The sequence below is a fragment of the Anolis carolinensis genome, chromosome 2, assembly GCF_035594765.1.
Source record: "Anolis carolinensis isolate JA03-04 chromosome 2, rAnoCar3.1.pri, whole genome shotgun sequence".
NCBI lineage: Eukaryota > Metazoa > Chordata > Lepidosauria > Squamata > Dactyloidae > Anolis > Anolis carolinensis.
This window is the reverse complement of record NC_085842.1, coordinates 278,670,211-278,688,079: the sequence shown is the minus strand read 5'-3', so window position 1 is coordinate 278,688,079 and position 17,869 is coordinate 278,670,211. Positions and strand designations below refer to the sequence as shown.

Genomic DNA, 17,869 nt, shown 5'->3' with positions numbered 1-17,869 from the left:
ATAGTTAAACCATTGGTTCGTCCCATCGAATACGAGGTCTTCCCAAGGGCCACTTATTATCTCTTGGTATCCAGCCCATTAGTCAACATGTCCATTGGTTGTCTTTTGTTCATGTGATATGCCCTGCCCATCTTCTTTTTGACTCATAGATTTCACTGACCACATCACGTACTTCAGTTCTTTGATGCAGCTCTTTATTGCTGACTTTATCTCTTATTGTCATGCCACATATTGTTCTTTTCATTGCTCTCTGAGTCACCACCAGTTGTTACTCCTCTAACTTTGCCCATGTTTCAGATGCATATAACATTGCCAGTAAAACTGTAGTGTTGAAGATATCTGCTCTGATCTTCTTTGGCAGCTTATCATCTGTTAGCACATATGTTACACTATATGTATAACAGCTATTGGTTAGCATGTCCTTTTTCCCAATGGATCAGGCTGTAGGTATCTATCACTTATTCTTTTCTTTAATTATCACTGTGGGCAGCATCATGGGCCTCATCTACACTGATCATTTAATACAGTTAAAGCAGAATGGAAGAAGGTGGTTTTGCTATGCAGATGAATACAAAGGAAATCCTGGAACCCGTTTGAGTTCCAGATCAAGATTACATAAACCACAGAGCATTGATGCACGTTAAAGGCTTCTTTTGTGAGCTTTTGTGAAAGTTTCTTGTCTGGCCCCCACAGTTTGAATCTTGTTTCAAACTGTATTAAATGATTAGTGCAGATGGGGCCTTAGTATTTTGGCACTATAGCTAAATCTCTCAACAGAATTCACTGTACTTGATATGAAAAATTGCTTCTTCAAAAGGTAGTCACAGTCAGTTCCTCATATTAATGTAACAATCCTGAACTCAGCCCTATTCAGGCATTATGAAAAGCAGCAAAAATTACCATACCCAAGGAATAGCAGCACATCATTGCTGGGATGTCACTGAAGCACTCCACAAGCATCCCCAGTAGTATCACTAGGGATGCAAACCATACCAGTTGACACCGCAGAGAGAGTTACATCAAGATGATCCCTATAGTAAGATATAACCATAAAACTTTTTTTTCGTAAGCCCAGCTCATATCTACTACATCAATATATCTATAAGGGTAAAACTCTACACCAATTTACTTTTTGAATCTTGCAATGTACTTTCACTTCTGTCAGAGCTTTCATTATTACACAATGATGCTTTGAATCACATGGTTTTATTTGCACACATTACAGTCATCTACTGTTGTTTTAATTGCTGTATTTATAGGTGCTGGTTTTGTCAAATTTTCAAATATTTTAGCTACAATAATATGGTATTATCTGGTCTAGAAAGAGGTTCATAATGGCATCATCAGCTTCCACACCTTGTGACATTGCAAGGGGTTGTCCCTAAATTTTTAGAGTATTTCAGATTTCAGTATTTTAGGTAAGGGATACTCAACCTGTATATTCCATTTCAGAGATTTGAGAATGCATTATTTGTGTGTATAAAACAGTGTATAAAGGGGTAAGGGTGGTATTTGAAATAATAGAGGAGCTGAGAAAGTAAGTCAAGATTCTGGAGGAAAAATAGAGTAAATAAAAACAAACATTTTTCCCAGCATGAGTCTCTTAACCATGCTAATGTGTTATTCAAGGGAGTAAATACATATTTTGCTTTTTATATTAATTTGCATGACCCTAGAAGAAAGTTGTTGATGTAAAAAGAGCTATTACTTTACTAAAGAATAGTGTTGATGTATTATCTGGTAGTGCTGGTGTATTGTCTGGGTTCTCTTTTATTGAGGTTAAAAAACCCTTCTGAGATATTTCTTGAAAGCAGCTCACACATCACAAAGAACTTTGCTGAAACATCTTGACGATTCTTTCATTGATTCTTTTTGCCCCATTTCAAATGAGCCAGTTTTCTATGCAAAGCTATTTTAGGCCATAAAAATACAGCAACTCTAATCAACTATATTGATTCATTAAGGTCCATACTAGATCTGTGTCAAAGATGTGACCCTCCAATCTGGGAACAGTTAGCCGAGGCAATACCATCTCCTCATTACTATCCTGAATTTATTGTCCATGAAATAGGCTGTTGCCTTATTTTCTATCAAAACAAATATAAAGACTAATCTGGCACATAAAAATCTAAGTTAGAATATTGATTCTTACTAGCTGTCCTTAGCTGTGCTGCTATAACAGCATATAGGAATTCTTTGTAACTTCCAGAGAGCATATATTTTTAAGGGTTCCTCCTGGAGATTTCTGTTTTTTGTTATTTTGATGGTATTGCTGCAATTGTTTTATATGGGCCTTTCCAAGAAATGTGATATAGGTTCAGAGTTTTGAAATGAGTCATCTCTTTGCTGATGTGTACTTATGCCCTGGACATAAAAGGGGAGATACTGTAATATATACATAATACCTTTGTTTTCATATGTATATAATAAAAAGGACAGTAAAACACAGTTTAAAGTATCATAAGGTCTTTTATAACAATAATAGCAATAGACAGCTTGTCAAAGAGCATTTCATGGTCTCCAAAAAAATCCACAGTGGCTGCCCTTTTAAAATCTTTGCAATATCAATATTTATATTTTAATTTTTGAATACATTTTAATAATAGGTGTATGTTTGGTTTGATTCTTGCAAGAAGAGCTTCTATGTATGAAGCCCATATGTGCTTTCTTATTAAGCCTTCTCTTTGTTCTTTTTTTTTTACTAATTTATGGAAATGATGAACAATTGTATGCCTTAATACAATTAGCACCCTAGGTTAACTGCTGGGGTTTTGCTCTCGGAACTCCCTTACCTCTCATGGATAGCAAAATGCATGGATGCTCAAATATCATTTTATATGACATAATAAAATAGTGTCACTTATATAAAACTGCTAAATCATGTTTTTCTTGCTGGAATTTTAAAAACATATGTTCAAGCCATGAATAGTTGGATTTGTAGATGCACAATCCGTGGATATGGAAGGCAGACGATATTTATCTGAAATTTAAGCATCTTAAACATGTTTCATTATAATTAGAGTTGTTTCTTCGTGAACACTTGTTACAGAATAACCCGAACTTCACCTTTCAGACTGATGAGTTTACTATGTATTGGACTGTGTGCTTCTTTGCATGCCGCAAGACATTTCTCAGGGTTTAAAATGGGTCAAAATAACATCTAAATCATGCATCTGGATAGCAAATAAGCATTTGAATATGTATCGGGATAGTTAATTTGAGAAGATTTTGAATGAGGGAACAGCATGGAATTAGGTATAAACGTGAACATGCAGCACAATGGGGAAAAGCAGCTTTTCCTATCTAAAGACGTAATTGCCCTGATCTATTTCCTGCTAAGAATTGTGATCTCCATTTCTTACTTACTTTCTTACTTAGGCGATCCCTCGACGTTCGAGGACGATGGTCTTCCAACCTTGGTATCTTGGGCGTGTGTTCTTAGGTGACTGAAGAGACCGATTCTTGACCCGCATATTCTCCCGCAGTGAGGACATCGGTTTCCAGGTGGAAGGCGGTCCCGGTCGGGGTTAGCTTGACGCTCCTTCCTCTTGGCACGTTTCTCCCTTAAGCCCTCCGTTCGTGCCTCTTCAAACTCCGCAGCACTGCTGGTCACAGCTGACCTCCAATTAGAGCGCTCAAGGGCCAGGGCTTCCCAGTTCTCAGTGTCTATGCCACAGTTTTTAAGGTTGGCTTTGAGCCCATCTTTAAATCTCTTTTCCTGCCCTCCAACATTCCGTTTCCCATTCTTGAGTTCAGAGTAGAGGAGCTGCTTTGGGAGACGGTGATCGGGCATTCGGACAACGTGGCCAGTCCAACGGAGTTGATGGCGTAAGAGCATCGCTTCAATGCTGGTGGTCTTTGCTTCCTCAAGCACGCTGACATTTGTCCGCCTGTCTTCCCAAGAGATTTGCAGGATTTTCCTGAGACAACGCTGATGGAAACGCTCCAGGAGTTTGGTGTGACGTCTGTACACAGTCCACGTTTCGCAGGCATAGAGCAGGGTTGGGAGGACAATGGCTTTATAAACAAGCACCTTGGTCTCTCTACGGATGTCCCGGTCATCGAACACTCTCTGCTTCATACGGAAAAATGCTGCACTCGCAGAGCTCAGGCGGTGTTGTATTTCAGTGTCGATGTTGACTTTTGTGGAGAGGTGGCTACCAAGGTAGCGGAAATGGTCAACATTTTCTAATGTTGCACCGTTAAGCTGTATTCCTGGCTTTGCAGAGGGATTAGCTGGTGCCTGTTGGAAGAGCACTTTGGTTTTCTCGATGTTCAGTGAGAGGCCGAGCTTCTCGTATGCTTCTGCGAAGGTGTTTAGAGTGGCTTGTAGGTCTTCTTCTGAACGCGCACAGACTACGTTGTCATCAGCATATTGGGGTTCTATAACAGATGTTGTGGTGACCTTGGTTTTGGCTCTCAGTCTGCTGAGGTTAAATAGCTTGCCATCTGTCCGATAGATGATTTCCACTCCGGTGGGAAGCTTCCCATCAACAAGGTGAAGTATCATAGCGATGAAGATGGAAAATAAGGTGGGGGCAATAACACATCCCTGCTTGACACCTGATTCAACCTTAAATGGGTCACTTTGGGAGCCGTTGCTGTCCAAGACTGTTGCCATCATGTCATCATGGAGGAGCCGCAGGATGTTCACAAATTTGTCAGGGCACCCGATTTTTTGGAGGATGGTCCAGAGAGCGCTGCGATTCACTGTGTCGAATGCCTTTGCAAGGTCAATGAATGCCATGTACAGAGGTTGGTTTTGTTCCCTGCATTTTTCTTGGAGCTGTCGAGCAGTGAAGATCATGTCCACTGTTCCTCTGGAGGGGCGGAAGCCATTCTGGGATTCTGGGAGGGTGTCTTCTGAGACAGGGAGAAGGCGGTTTGCAAGGATTCTTGCGAGGATTTTCCCGGCGGAGGTTAGAAGGGAGATACCACGATAGTTCCCGCAGTCTGTTCTGTCCCCTTTCTTGAAAAGGGTGATGATGGTGGCATCCTTGAAGTCTGCTGGGATTTTCTCGGTCATCCACACCTTTTCAATAAGCTGGTGGAGTTGTTGCATCAGCTCAGGTCCACCCTCTTTGAAGATTTCAGCGGGAATCCCATCAGGTCCGCTAGCTTTGTTGTTTTTTTGTTGGCTGATGGCATTGCTGACTTCTTCCAAACTAGGCAGTGCTGCAAGCTCATCCCTGGTTTGTTGTTGCGGGATTTGTGAGAGGGTCTCTTCGGCCACATTGGAGCTGCGATTCAGCAGGTTCTGGTAGTGCTCTTTCCAACGTAGTGCAATTGATGTTTTGTCCTTCAGAATTTTGGTTCCATCTGATGAGCGTAGGGGCTGTATGCCATGGTTTCTTGGTCCATAAATGATCTTTGTGGCTTTGAAAAATCCCTGAGCGTCATGGGTATCTGCAAGGTGTTGGATTTCTTCAGCCTTCTTTGTCCACCAGATGTTCTTGAGTTCTCTGGTCCTTCTTTGGACCTCGGCTTTTGCACTGGCATAGATCTTTTTCTTGGCAGCACAGTTGGTGTCTCTCTGCCATGTTTGGAAGGCTTTCCTTTTGTTATCAATCAGCTGTTGGATCTCTTTGTCGTTATCATCAAACCAGTCTTGATGTTTCTTAGTTAGGTATCCAATGCTTTCTTCGCAGGCTGTGATGATGGAGGTCTTCAGTTTGTTCCAATGTTCCTCAACATTTTCGGGGTGTTCTGTGGGTAGATGATCTTTGAGTGTTGTTTGGAGAAGGGCTCGTTTGGAGGGCACCTGAAGGGCTTGGGTGTTCATTTTTCGCCTTGTTTTCCTTCCTTGGAGTCTGCGTTTGGGGACGATCTTGATAGCCATCGTGGATCGGATTAGCCTGTGGTCTGTCCAGCAGTCATCAGTACCTGTCATGGCTCTTGTGAGAAGCACATCGCGGCGGTCTCTGGCACGTGTGATAACATAGTCCAGGAGGTGCCAATGCTTTGACCGAGGGTGCTTCCATGATGTCTTGAGCTTGTTTTTCTGGCGGAAGAGCGTGTTGGTGATGACAAGGTTGTGCTCTCCGCATTTGGTGAGAAGCAAGATGCCATTCGAGTTGCTGTTTCCGACCCCGTCTTTTCCTATGATCCCTGGCCACAGGTCAGAGTCCCTTCCGACTCTTGCGTTAAAGTCCCCCAGGAGGATGATTTTGTCCTCCTTAGGTATCTCCGATAGGATGGTATCCAGCTGACAGTAAAATTTTTCCTTGATGTCTTCGTCAGCATCTAGAGTTGGTGCATAGGCGCATATGATGGTTGCCTGTTGGTTTTTGGCAAGGTTAATTCGGAGGGTTGAAAGTCGTTCGTTGATGCCAGTGGGTGCTTCAGTCAGGTGCTTCACCAGGTCGTTTCTGATAGCAAAGCCAACTCCGTGTATTCTTCTTCGCTCTTCTTCAGGTAGTCCCTTCCAGAAGAAGGTGTAGCCTCCCTTTTCTTCCTTCAGCTGCCCCTCTCCTGCTCTCCGGGTCTCCTGAAGGGCTGCTATGTCGATCTTGAAGCGTCCCAGCTCTCTTGCAATGAGAGCAGTCCTGCGTTCGGGGCGCTCGCTGTCAGTGTTATCTAACAATGTCCGTACGTTCCATGTTCCAAAGTTCATTTTTCTTTTTTGGCCGCAGAGTGGTGACCCCTCTGGACGCGGCAGTCCAGTCAGGGTAGGAGAGGCAGACTATGTTTAGGGCACCTTTTCTAGCCCCTTCCCCGTGTGGGGTGAGCAGAGCGGATCCTAAAAAGGGCTGCTCAGTCATGGATACAGCTGCCGGACTACTCAACTGCCTCGGTCCTTGAGGTAGAACGACTGAGTCCATATCCACCGCCCATGTGCCAGTCTGTGACTAGGGGCTTCCAGATTTCACAGTCCTGCCCCCGTCGCCACTCGCTGATCGCCATGGGACTTTTGTAGGTTTGTTTTTATTTTTGTTGGAAGACGCCTGTGCGTGATTTTTTTTAATGTGTGGAGGTCGGTGCACGGCCGGTCAACACACAGTCTTCACAGAGTGAGGTTCCAGCAGTGGTGTGGTTAACACAACGACAGTGGCTTCTCAGTCTGTTGCAGCCTTCTTCCGCCTTCACAGCCGTTGTAACATGTACCATGTTATCCTCCGCCTGCTCCGCCGTTGAGGTCTTTGGGTCTTCGGATTGTGCTTGGTCTGGAACCTCCCCTGCGGCCACTCCTGGGAGTGCATCACTCCAGTGCCCACAGGTTCATCGGAACACGCAAGCCCCCTCACCACGGCAAGGTGACAATCCATCGAGGGGGATCTCCATTTCACCATTGCACAAACACACACACACCAGTCTTTTTAGTCTTATTTTACTTCTTTAGCAGGATGAAGGAAGGATTGCTCCTAAATAGACTGGATCCATTATTGATAGCCCATTCTTCTTAAAGGAAAAAATCTTTCTATGCCTACAGGCAGGAAGTGCCAAAAGAAGGAGGCTATAACAGGGAAGCCATTACAGGTGAATCAAGATTGTCCAGGTCATACACAGGTAATCAAGGAAATTGGAGTTGGAGTCAGGCATAGTAATAAGGTCTCAGCTGTTCCTGTCATGAGAAGCCAGCAACCACAGTAACCAAAAGTCATCCATGAGGCTAAGAACCAAGAATATATCTAGGAGCACAAAAGAAATGAAAGCCCAGTAGAATGAACAGTTGAGAATAAGAACTCGTAGCACTTGCTGGGAGATTTATAGCTGCTCATCCTTGAGGTGCCAGGTTTCTCATTTAAGCTTCTGCATGAGATGTTGATTCTTCTATTTCCATTCCCATTGACGCACTGCAAAAGATGGGGTAGGGGGTGTCTTCTCAGTATCCATCAATTCAATCTGTGGTAGTGGGTCATATTCCTTTGTCAGCTGCATGTGTCACTAGCTGCTCACATTCAGGGGAGGAGACATTTTCTGAAGCCAGATACTCTTCCATATCAGATTCCTCAGATCACACAAGATAAATTATGACAGAAATGCAATTATAATAACTGACAAATACCTTCTTGGAAGTATGATGTTTGAACCTGAAATTAGAGAATGAGAGTAAAGAGTGTTTGTTTCTCCTTTCATTCCATATGAATACATTGTCCCTTTAAAACAAGAGTGAGCGGCTTCAAGGAGGAGGGATAATTTTGCTTCCTGCTAGACCCACCACAGGCTATACCACCATCTCCTGATGGAATTAAAACTGGCAGAAAGGTCATCTCTAGTTTCATTCCCATTTTATTCAACTTAAAATGTGCAAAGTAGTTTTAAGGGAAAGCAAACAAATCTCAGTAGGCCATATTACAGTAAGCAGAACCCATACCAATAAATAAATAAAGTCCCAAGTAGTACATATGGGGGAAGATGAAGTCTTTTACAGCCTGTTCCTAAACTGCATAGATTCATAAAATTCAACATATCTAATTGGCAACCACTGCAGGCCCTTCAATAAAGGAATTGTATTGCAAAGTAAACAATCATTTATCATAGTGACTTATGAACAGAAAACATGGATAAGCAGTACATTTTTTAAAACCCAGAATTCTGATTAATTCAGGAAATACTATCCATGCTATAAGGCATGGTTTCTGTGAACAGATATATGTAGGTGGAATTTATATATGTTTTTTATATATTTGCATATGTATGTTCATTATATGTACGTCTGACGAAGGCAGGATGACTAGAATGTGTGATTCAGCACCAGGGTCCCAGGTACATTTTATTCATCTGAATCAAATAAACATGCTTTGCTATTGCTATTTGTTATTGTTAGGAGTGTAGTAGGTAGCACATAACTTCAGACTTCTGAACGAATAAATGGCCTGCAGTTCTATAATCCTCAAACATTTTCTTTCTGTAACCACAGTCCAAATTTGGCATTGGAGCTCCCTAGTAAAAGTTTCAACAAAATATATGTGTATGAATTAGGAGAAATGCATGCTAGGCTACTGTCTTGTTTGTGTACTATGCTAGCATAAGTATCCTGGCTTTTATGGTGGCTCCAGGTGGAGAAAAATCATAGGTGCAACAACAACCATAATGGAAGGAAGGCACTGGAGAAGTAGGCCACTCAGATGCATTGGATTTTATCTGTTTTCCCTTTGCATTCCTATGGTATTCTGGAAAAAGTAGAACCACTGACATTGTGTACCAAAAGGACATTGTGACATCGTGTACCAACATGATTTCAGCCTATACAGCTGGCCTTCTCTATCCATAGCTTCTGCATCCATGGATTCAAGCATCCACAGCTTGATTTTTAAAAAAATCCAAAAAGTAAAACTTGATTTTGCTATTTTATGTGAGGGACACCATTTTTCTATGCCACTGTATATAATGGGAATTGAGCATCCATAAATTTTAGTATCCAAGGGAGGGGGTGTCCTGGAACCAAACCCAGGGACTACCAAGAGTCCACAGTATTGTTATAATTTTTTTGTGTAAACTTTCAAAACAAAATTTCTCTAAAATTAAGAACTGCATGAAGTATAGCATAATGCAAAACTAGTAGAAACCTTGTCTATCCCTAGAGAGCTCTTCATTTTTCTTCACTACATCACAGTTGAACCACAGAGAACCAACCTGTGTAATCACTGACCTTTCACAGCAACCTGTCAGTATTTTGGCCTTCAGTATATTACTTTATCCATTGTTTCACTTAATATTTTATTGGTTAATTAAAAAAGAAGACTAAGTATGCTTCCCAAGATCCTTTGTGAGCCTTCAAACACACCATGCAAGTTATGGAGAGACATGAGCAGTGTGGAGAGACATGAGCAGTGTGACATCTCCTTTTTTAATAGACATCCATAGTCAGTGTAGGATGCAGGCATGTTTTACCTGAAATTTTCCAGATTGGGTAGTTCTTATGTCATTGGGACAGTGAATCCACAGAGTCTGGATGGTTGAAGAGCTATTCAAGGTCCCAGACCTATTTTGAGGATAGGGTTCAGCATCATGGATTACAACCTTTGAACTAAGACCTGCTGTGAACTTATTACTTTAGTCACATGGAAGACACAAACCAGCACTATAATCATTCCCTAAATTGATAAACCACAATTTCCAATTAATATATTCAACTTATATACTAATCCACAATCATACTGTCAAGAAGGTGTATATAGAAATAAAAAGACAAATACAATTTCTACACTACAATAAATACAACAACAGCAAGAACTGTACACTTTCAATACCAGAAAAAAAATGGAAGTTCTAGTCAAGTAATACTACAAGCAAGGTGCTACCACCAAGAAGGTTCCGCTTCTGATCACCATCTGTGTTGGGAAATGAGAGATATGTTAGTGGACCTTTCTAACATAAATATCAATTGACAAGCAAGAATTGAGCATTAATTCGTTTCCAAAAACCTCGACAATGTCCAGCAGGGGGAAAAATAAGCTTAGTTTTTTGTAATATATATATAAAAAGTAGCCTTACCTGAAATGTTTGTACACAATCAAGTATATGGTCTAATCAATGAAAGAGACATAACAGGAGAATGATTGTAGGATAGAGTGATGCAGGAGGAGAAAGGATGTAAAAAAAATCCTAACAATCAAGAAGTTGCCATAAATATGTACTGTGCTAAACTCCCATAAAGCAACGTGCAAGCTATCAATTCATGAATACAGACTTGCAAAGAATGCAAACTCTGACATACCCTCTCAGCTCTGAAAACTCACCATGACTCACAGGTTCTTAAAGAGTCTCTTGGTAAAGGCTTGGTCAAGATATCAACTGACATTTCAGTAACTAGACAGTAGATCATCTTGATTACTCCTTTGTTAGTCACCTCATGTATTTTGTTGTGTTTTGTTCCAATGTGTTTGCTGCATGGTATCTTATTGAATAAATTTAATACAACAGGTTTGTGTTGTCGAAGGCTTTCATGGCCAGAATCAGTGGGCTGTTGTTTTCTGGAAAAGGCACAACAACAATAGGATTCCTTTCATAAACTAAATCTGTTTCTGTTTACTTATTCCAAAGTCAGTCAATAGTTGATCAATTCATAAAACCTCTCTGCATGCTTCTGTGCAATGCATTCTTCCTATTTGCAAAATATTACTTGTTTAAGATTGGTTTAGAAATTAGACACATTTTCATTTTAAAATAATGGCAGATTGATAATCTGCACTATCGCTTGTTCAATCGTTATCCATGCAACATACAGGTTTTAGATTACTGTCAGCTTCAGTTTAAACTCTACATTTCCTTCTAGTATCTCTAACCATTCATTTTACACTGGCCCAGTCCTTCTTTTTGGGTTATTGCATGTACAGCTTCTCATTATTTCTCCATGAAAAAATGCAGTTTTCACATCAAGGTGACTATTATCTATATGTTTGAAGGCAGCCATGCTAAAGAACAGTTTTAGGGTGCTGTTTCTAACCACAGATGCAAATGTTTCATCAGTCTATTCCAAATGTTTGTGATATTGTAAATGTTGGCATTATTTGCACTTCTATGATGAACTAGAGATTTTGTTGCATGTGCAGTGGTGATGACCCCCTCCCACCAGAAGGAAGACAAACACACAGTGTTGGGATAACAAAGGCCACAACTTGTTTATTGGTTACAACAATGGGTCTTGGATCAGGAATCAGAAAACCCACTGTTGACCGATGCCACTAACCATGTCTAGGGGTGCAACCATTTACCGATCAGTTCCGTGCCAGGACACTGGTACTGCTGCACCCCTGATAAGCCACTGGACACTCCCCTCCTTTTGAAATGGGGAAGGGAGTTATGTCATGCCAAATGCCAGCAATTTGTGACAAAGAACAAAACTCTGATTATACAACATAGTCAAAGTTAACAGAACAAAGGATGAGTGGGTGGATGGGACAGCCTTGGGAAACACCGTCTGGGGAATGGCCCAACATAGCCTTAAATAGGCTGCCAGCAGATCCAGAGGGATGCCCATCTCAGCCAATTAGAGGGTGGGGTGGGATCTACTCCTGATTGGCCGGCCAGGCCCTAGGTATGCAAAGCATGCCAGGTGCAAAAGGCTCCTAGGAAGAAGGCGCCCCCAAGAAGATGGCATGCTGCTGCCTCAACCTCCCTGCCCTGGTGAGTCAGTCAGGGCATTTATTGTTCTTCCTTCTTATCTGTTCTGTTTTATTCATTAACGTGAACTATGTGTCTACTAGTAAGTTCACCAGTCTTTCAGTATATTTCTTGATATCCTTTGTTTCCAGGTTCAATCTCAATTAGAGCAGTCTGTTCTGTAGTGTGTAGTTTACTTTACTTTTGATTTGAAGTATGTACTTCTGCTCAAAGTTCTAATATGCTTCATGGTGCTACATTGCAATCAAGACATCTGCCAGTATGCATTTTGTCATTTCCAGGAGAGATCTTAGTTTCTTTCCATTAATCCTGTTCTAATTAGAACTATAACTCATTCTACTTCTTTGCATAATGAAAGGCTCTTCCATGAAGGCTTGCATGAGAAGTGAGAGATACTCACCAGCATAGCCTATCTGAATTGCTTTTGGTGTCTTCTCAGACTTGATCCTGATTGTGGCAAGTTAGTTCTGAAGTATCTTTCAAGTTTAGCATTTCTTTATCAGTAGTTCCAAATATCTTGAAAAACCTTCCATAAAAATAAAATATATCTGTTTCTGCCAAGTGATGACCCATTGATGAAAACATAAATTCATGAATCTATACTCTGTGTTTTTCTTTCAGTTCTTGGCTGAAATGAGGGCCTAGCTTTCATTTCTTCAAAACAAGATAAACAACTCCTAGTGTTGTAATGATCTCGTGGATTCATCTTCATACCAGGAGCCCCTAATGGTGCAGTGGGTTAAACTGAAGGTTGGGTTGCTGACCTGAAGGTTATCGGTTCGAATCCAACCCAGGGAGAGTGCGGATGAGCTCTCTCTATCAGTTCAAGCTCCATGCTGGGACATGAGAAAAGCCTTCCACAAGGATTGTAAAAACATTTAAAAAAAAAAAACATCCAGGCGTCTCCTGGGCAACATCCTTGCAGACGGCCAATTCTCTCACGCCAACTTGCAGTTTCTCTAGTTATTCCTGACACACAAAAAATCTTCATACCTTTTTCTAAATTTTGGCACTGGAGTTGAGACATAGCTTTTGAGTCACAATCGTCATCTATGTGACATAGATAAAAAAGCTATTTTCATCCTTCTGTGCCTGAGACATATTTGTTTGCTGAAGCGGAAAAACTTATACATATCATGATTTTCAAATATCTGAGCATTTAATAATTGTTCCCTTTCCTCCTTTGAAAAGGGTTTTCAATTTCTTTTTTATTTAAAAAAAAACTCGAGCAGGCACACTGAGCACATTGCACATTATATGCTATGTTTTTCCAGAAGACTAAAGGTAGTTTGCAATTAAAAGTACTACATATAAACCCCTGAATCTGCATTAAAACATCAATTAGTGACCTATTTTTTTCTTCTATATTCCTATCAATAGCATTAAAGAAAGTGCATCAACAAATATACTATGACTGGTGCAGCCAGAATCTGTAATCAAATTCTAGTTGTGTTCATCAATTGCATGTGCTCTTTCCTCAAAAAAAATTACTTCATCACATTTGTACTTTATGAAATTTGTTTCTAGGATTGGCTGAGCCATGCTGCCTTTTTCTTAGAGATCTACAACTAACTGAAATCATTCTATTGTGGGCGGGGTAGAGTCTGGAGCAAATGATCCTTTCTATCACAGTTATAGCAATGACTAGAGCCTTTGCCTATCCTAAATAATTTGATCTGAATTTTAAGAAGAGAAAGCTTAAGGTAATATCATCTGAGCTGTGAAAAAGTATATAGGCTTCACAATTTATCTAAGGCTTGTTTTAGTTTCATCACCCCTGTAATCCAAATTGTAAAAGATGTAAAAGATATGTGGCTAAATCATTTTTGAAAATTATTCAGAATATTTTGAAAATTATTCAGAATACATTTTGTTACAAATCAGAGGTAGTTCTGCCAGCTCTTTCCTTTGAAGTATAGCCTACAGCACCTGGCACATAAATAAATAAATCAGAAATAAACATAAGATAAATAAAAAGGGATGAATTTTCAATCCAAAGTTTGTCAGTTATTTTAAAAAGTTATACAGTCAGCTCTCCATATCTATGACATCTTCATCCATGGATTCAACCATCCATGACTTGAAAATGTTTTTTTTAAAAAAAAAAAATCCCAATAAGCAAACTTTGATTTATTTTTATTTTACATTTGTGACATTATTTTACTATGATGCTGTATACAATAAAACTTGATGTCCACCAAACCCTAGTGCATACCAAGGACTCACTATAATGCTATTATGTTTAGTTCAATTTGATCATACTTTTTAAAGATGCTAAACAATGTGCATCAATAACTAATATAAAATACAGTGTTCTTTACGTGTAAAAATAAAATGCCTAAATAATTAAAATTCAATGTGTACATTACTCTTCAATCCAACTTTTTTTTTATTGCAGGGAGGTTCAGACCTGACTATGCTGTTCAGCCAGATAACTATATTTTAAGCCATTCTTCTTAACAGTTTTAATTATTTTAATAATAATAATAATAATAATAATAATAATAATAATAATAATAATAATAATAATAATAATAATTTATTTGTATTCCGCCCTAGCTTCCCAAGGGGACTCAATGCATATATGTTTAAATATTTTAGCTTATGTGCCATTTTCATTTTATGAGTATCCTTTTAAAAAGTATGTATCCGTTACATACATTGATTGGTTAAATAACATGGTCACAGCATGCAACTTTACCTTTTAACTAGATCAAAATATATGCATCATTCTCTCTGTTTAGGACTAATATAACATAGGATGTGAAGGATATGTTATATTGCTTCTGCATTGTTCTGCAAAGTATCAGCTGAACTGATGATGCTGAACAAGTAAATAAGATATAACAGCATCTATGATGATTACGATCCAAGGTATATAGTCAAAAGGCCCACAACACTATTTTGCAGTCTTATAGCAAATGAAAATTGACACTGGATCATTGACTCAAGTGAAATATCAGATGTTTTAAAACTCCAGGAAAAAAAAACACGGTTCTTTGATAAAATGCCATCTAAATGTCTTCCCATTCTTTTGGATGATATTGGATTTCTTTTGAAATGTGCACCAGCTGAATGCATTCTAGCCTTGCCGTGCCTATATATCTTATAATGAATATATATATATATATATATATATATATATATATATATTTCAATATATAAATTGGCTCTTCTTTTGGAGATAAGTGTAGTAGGCAATGAACTGAACAGTATAAGAAACAATTAGCTACCTGGCCTTTAATTTCTTGCACATTAACATTAAGCGGTCAAAATAAGAGGTTATTTTGGAGTGATTATTATGATTGTAATCATCCCTGACACTTGTGACACTTCAAACATGCAACCACCAACAGTTCCTTTACAATGAAAGAGCTCCCAGCACAACACATTTTAATAGTCAAAAGAGTTGTGAATTCACAGCTTTGCACAGCAGGTGTAGCAGCACATCTTTGCACCCCTAAATACACATGCTCATCTAATCTGACAGATTAGACAATGGCACACAAAAAAACCATCACTGATGTTTAAACAAAGACTTTGGCTCCAAGGAGGAAAAGCTTTTTGCTCAATCAAATGCCACTAAGAACTTTTCCAAGTCAAAGAATATATATATATATATATATATATATATATATATATATAGAGAGAGAGAGAGAGAGAGAGAGAGAGAGAGAGAGAACCATTAGGAAGATTTGCTGACATTAAAAAAATCTTGCCTTCCTGTCTCTTTTCAGTATTTACCTTTGTGTAGGAAGATTTTGTTAATTAGTTTCATCAAGCTTGTGCTGCTTGTAATTAAGATGGGATATAAGACCAGGGATAATCTATATATATAAAAGAGTGATGGAATCGCGGCACCGAGCAAAGCAACTAAACTACGAGCCCCCCAACCTCGACATTGGACAACACAACCCATCATCATAAGGTTGAAACAACACAAAATCACTTCACGCACCTCCACATGAAGAGAACCCACAACGCCCCATCGGGAGCCATGCCAGGGAGGGAAAAGAGAAGCCCTCATGGCCACCGGCAACAGGGAAGGCAGGCAATGGGAAAAAACTGTCCCCTGGGTCCTAGCGCCCGCCCATCATCCAAACCATTTATCTCCACTCCAACCTTCTACAATATCCAACCCATTTTAATACTCTATATTTTAAATATATGCTATGAACCATGACAATCAACACAATCTCTCTCCTAATATTTTAACAAGCTTAAAATCACAACACCAAATAAAAAAAAAACACTCTTAAAACACGGGAATGCCAGACACTAAACAATCAGGGCCAGCGAACACCTCCCATGATCTGCCATGCAGGACACAATCCAAGCACTCCCAACAGATGGCCACCCAGCCTCTCAATAATAATAATAACAACAACATCATACAATCCTAATGTTTGCAGAGGCTGACTATTTCTGTGGCCCTTACATTTCACATCTCTTTTTATGTTTGGAACCTTTAGAGTGTTTGCTTATCTTTTTCACATAGAAAGAAGATAGCTCTATACTCAGAAAGGCCTGACTATTTCTGTGGCCCTGACATTTCACATCTTTTTTTATGTTTGGAACCTTTAGAGTGTTTCCTTATCTTTTTCACATAGAAAGAAGATAGCTCTATACTCAGAAAGGCCTGACTATTTCTTTGGCCCTGACATGTCACATCTCTTTTTATGTTTGGAACCTTTAGAGTGTTTGCTTATTTTTTTCACATAGAAAGAAGATAGCTCTATACTCAGAAAGGCCTGACTATTTCTGTGGCCCTGACATGTCACATCTCTTTTTATGTTTGGAACCTTTAGAGTGTTTGCTTATCTTTTTCACATAGAAAGAAGATAGCTGTATACTAAGAGAGGCCTGGCTATTTCTGTGGCCCTGACATGTCACATCTCTTTTTATGTTTGGAACCTTTACAGCAGGGGTCCTCAAACTTTTAAAGCAGAGGGCCGATCCACAATCCTTCAGACTGTGGAGGGGCCGAATTATCATTTGGAAAAAAAACCGAACAAATTCCTATGCACACTGCACATGTCTTATTTGTAGTGCAAAACAACAACAACAACAACAATGAAAGAACAATACAATATTTAAAAATGAAAACAATTGTAACCAGCATAAACCTATCAGGATTTCAATGGGAAGTGTGGGCCTGCTTCTGGCCAATGAGATAGTCAAGTTAATTAGGATTGTTGTTGTTGTGTGCCTTCAAGTCATTTCAGACTTTGGGCGAGCCTAAGTCTAATTATTTATTTTTTCTTTTACTACATTTATTTATTACATTTATATCCTGCCCTTCTCACCCTGAAGAGCAGCTGTATGTACATACAATATATTATATTATTAAAATTATATAAAATATTATATTATAAAACTGAGGGCGGCGGCCAGGTAAATGACCTTGGAGGGCCGCACCCAGCCCCCGGGCCTTAGTTTGGGGACCCCTGCAGTAGAGTGTTTGCTTATCTTTTTCACATAGAAAGAAGATGGCTGTATACTAAGAGAGGCCTGACTATTTCTGTGGCCTTTACATGTCACATCTCTTTTTATGTTTGGAACCTTTAGAGTGTTTGTTTATCTTTTTCACATAGAAAGAAGATAGCTCTATACTCAGAGAGGCCTGACTATTTCTGTGGCCCTTACATGTCACATCTCTTTTTATGTTTGGAACCTTTAGAGTGTTTGCTTATCTTTTTCACATAGAAAAAGTATAGCTGTATATTCAGAGAGGCCTGACTCTACTGTACATACTAAACATAAAGACAACCATACAACAGACATTCAATACCACCACTAACTC

The 17,869-nt window shown here is 39.5% G+C and overlaps 1 long non-coding RNA gene across 2 annotated transcripts; it reads right to left on the bottom strand.

Moving 5' to 3' along the window:
* Positions 1-7,311: 7,311 nt before the first annotated feature.
* On the bottom strand, positions 7,312-16,709 carry LOC134296708 (uncharacterized). Of its 2 annotated transcripts, XR_010003534.1 has the most exons (3): positions 16,025-16,701; positions 12,467-12,592; positions 7,312-10,916 (listed from the first exon to the last, which is right to left on the bottom strand). It is a non-coding gene; the product is annotated as an uncharacterized LOC134296708 (long non-coding RNA). The 2 variants fall into 2 exon arrangements; XR_010003533.1 differs by having other exon boundaries at positions 7,312-12,592; positions 16,025-16,709.
* Positions 16,710-17,869: the final 1,160 nt, after the last annotated feature.